Genomic DNA, 3,916 nt, shown 5'->3' on the forward strand with positions numbered 1-3,916 from the left:
CTCCACACAGTCATTTACATTTCGATTTGACTGCAGATTCCCCAATTTGTAAACGACAGGGCACTGTTCCCAAACATTTTCACCGTGATTAGACTCCAGGCCACCCACCCCAGTCCCAGTGTCTTTCAGTTGTGATGTTGGTTGCTGGCCCTTCTTTCCAGACTGCGTCACTGAGATGCTGACTTCAGGCGACTCAGCCTCGACCGATTTAATGTCAGGAATACTTGAACTCATTCTTCCCACCCCTTTTCCCTTCTTTGCTCACTGCAGACCACTCTCCTCAGTCTGCGACACTGTGAAGTTGAATTGAGGCGACGCTTTGTGAACTGAACTCTGTATTGGTCACCGCACAGCATTCTTCCCACTTCTGTTCTTCTATGATGCTGAATGCAGATCACACTTCAGAGACTGCTCACCTGGATTCTGACTGCAAGTTGCTCCTCCCACCTGGTTTCACTGCGATGCTAACTTCAGGCCAATGTTCCCAAACTGCTTCGCTGACATGATGGCTTCACCACACTCTTTCTGAATTGTTTCACTTTGGTGCAGACTTTAGGTAACTCTTCATACACTGTTTCACTGAGTTGCTCACTGTAGACTTTCCTTTCGAAAATTATCACTGCTATACTGACTGAAGGCCAATTCTTCCAGTATGTTTCCTTGTGTTTCTCAGAGTGCACCCCCCAACCTGCGTATTTGTGCCGTTCACTTTAGCCCACGCTTCCAAGCTCCTACACTGTGATGCAGACTGCAGGCCACTCTTTCCAGACTGTTTCCTTGTGATAAAGAATGTATGCCCGAAAGGTCGATTCTCCTTCTCCTCAGATGCTGCCTGACCTGCTGTGCTTTTCCATCAACACACTCTCGATTCTGATCTCCAACATCTTCAGTCCTCACTTTCTCCCTGTTTTCCTGCGATGCTGATTTCAGGTCACGGTTATCAGTGTGTCTTACTGAGATGCACTTCACCCTTCCCAGGCTAATGCACTGCAATGCTGACACTCGGCCTCTCTTCCTAGACTGATTCATTTCGCTATTGACTGCAGAGCATTCTTCCCAGATGGTTTTACTGCCAAGATCACTGCAGAGAACTCTTTGCAGTCTGCTTCAATACGATGTCGATTTCCGGTCACTTCTTCTGGGTGATTTTACCAAAACTTCCCCTGCACATTCCTCAGCATTACGGACACCACCCTTCAGATATTTCTAATCACGCCACGAAACATCACTAAGCAGTTGGAGACAATAGATACTGCAAAGATTACCGGCCCTGACAACGTTCCAGAAATAGGACTGAAGAGCTTGCTGCTCGCCAGGCCGACCTGTTCCAGCACAGTTACATATGTGGCATCCAAGTGACATTGGGACAAATTGCCCATGTAGGTCCTGTGCAAAATAATACAGGATAAATCTAGAACAGCCAGTTACCGCCCATCATGCACACTTGATTATCAATAAAATAGTGGATGGTATACATCAATAAACTGGTAACTGATGCGCAATTTCCTTACAGTCTGTTTTTAAAGATGCAGAAAAGTGTTGAATTCCTGAGGGGAGATGACGCTTGGCATCAAGGCTACATTCGACCCACTCTGTCATCAAGGAGCTCTAGCAAGCTCTATCAACGGATATTGGATCCAAATATTCACTGATTGGAGTATGCAGGAGTAACATTTCTGTGCTGCAGTTAAATAGGGCCTTGGTGCGGCCACACCCTTGAGCATTGTGTGCAGTTTTGGTCACTTGTCTGAGGAAGGAGTTATTGTGAGAGTCCAGCGAAGGTACACCAGACTATTTCCCAGAATCGCAGGACTGACATCTGAGGACAGATTGGATAAACTGAGATTGTACACGCTGGAATTTAGAATAATGAAGAGTGATCTCATACAAACATGTTTAAACTGGACAGGCGAGATGCGGGAGGAATATTCCTACTTTTGTGGAAGTCCAGAACTAGGGTCACTGGCTAAGAATAAGAAGAAAGAGGTGAGGAAAATTTTCTTCACTCAGTGAGTTCTGAGCCTGTGGGATTCTCTACTGCAGAAAGCTACAACGGACAATTCATTGGATAAATTCAAGAGAGAGCTCGATGAGGCCCATGCAGCTAAAGACATCAAGGCGTATGGAGAGAAAGAAGGAATGACATGTTGAAATTGCATGATCAGCCACGATCACAATGAATGGTGGTGCAGGCTCGAAGGGCCGAATGTCCTTTTACTGCACCTATTTTTTGTGCTTCTGTGTTAATGCACCTGGTATACAGGAAGATGGGTGACGGTTATTTGAGGTCAGTCATCTCAACTCCAGGAGGTTCTCAAGGTAGCACTCTCGAGGCAACAATCCGAAGCTGCTTCTTTTATTGCCTTCCCTGCAACATATTTTCCGAAGTGGGGATGCTCACAGATGACCTCACAGTGTTCAGCACCATTAGTGACTCTTCAGACACTGCAGCAGACCATTTTAAAATGCAGCATAATCTGAATAGCATCCAAGCATGAGCTGACAACTGGCATGAAACATTGGTGACACATAAAAAAAACCCAGCTATGATCATCACCAATAATACCAATCTGACTGCTGCCCTTTGATATTCAATGTTCAATTCATTAACTGCACTGAATCTCCCACGGTTTAACGCCTGGGAGTTACCATTGACCACAAAGGTAACGGGAGACACAATATAAACAGAATGGCCGCAAGAGAATGTCTGATGATCGGAATACTGTGGAGAGTAAGTCGATACTTGACTCCACAAAACCTGCCCAGCATCTGCACGGCCCAAGTCAGGACTGTCATGGAACACTTCCCACTTGTTAAATGGGTGCAGCTCCAACAATGCCAAAAAAAGCTTGACACTATTCCAGCCTGCTTGACTGGAAGTATATCCAAGAGCATCTTCTCCCTCCACAACAAAAGCTTAGTAGCAGCAGTGTATTCTATCTGCGAGATACACTGTAAAATATCACCAAACTCCTCAGAGTGCACCTTCTAAATCCACGACCATTCCCATCTATAAGGACAAGAACAGCAAATATATGGGAACACTAACACCTGTAAGCTCCTCTCCAAACCTCACAGCATTCTAACTCAGATATGTACCTCACCTTCATCACTGTCGCTGGGTCAAAATCCTGAAATTCCTTCCCTAATGGCATTGTTGATTGACCCATATCAGATGAACGGCAGCACTTCAAGGAGGCTGTTACCATAATATTCTCATGTGAAATTAGGGGAAGGAAATATGTGCTGAGTAAGAGACGGACAGAAACAAAAATGAAACACAAAACGACCACTCTGCATCTATTGCTAGTCGTTCTTCCTTCTTTCTCTATTCACTTCATCCAGCCCACTCGTGATGGTAAAAGCCAACATCACCTGTCCTCTTAGCCTTCTTTGTTCGAAGGAGGACTGTCCCAACTTCTTGAAATTACTCTCATATATGGCATTTCTCATTTGTAAAACCATTCCTGTGACCTCTCTGCATTCTCTGTCATTCACTCGCAACTTTTCTATAATGTACACAATATGCCAAACGAACCTTCCCAAATATAATGAGCAAATGCATCATCATCTCATCCTTTCAATTAAGTCGAGAACACCATATATTGCATTAACCACTCTCTCGGTTCTGCCACTAGCACTAATCGATGTGCACATGCATACATGTCGGTCCCTCCTGTATACCCTTTGATTTGGACCCTCGAATCTATATTGCCATTCAAATTTCCTCCAGCCAAAATACATCACCCTGTCAGCATTTAAACTCATCTACCAACTCTCTGCCTACGCCACTAAGTTCTCAATGTAATTGTCATGTTCCATATTGACCTCCTCACAGTTTATCAAGTTTCCAAAATTTTTGTCATCTGTAACTTGGAAGTTGTCGAATGCAGATCAAAACCTAGATCAATAATGA

This window comes from Chiloscyllium punctatum, chromosome 35 (genome assembly GCF_047496795.1).
Source record: "Chiloscyllium punctatum isolate Juve2018m chromosome 35, sChiPun1.3, whole genome shotgun sequence".
NCBI classification, from domain to species: domain Eukaryota; kingdom Metazoa; phylum Chordata; class Chondrichthyes; order Orectolobiformes; family Hemiscylliidae; genus Chiloscyllium; species Chiloscyllium punctatum.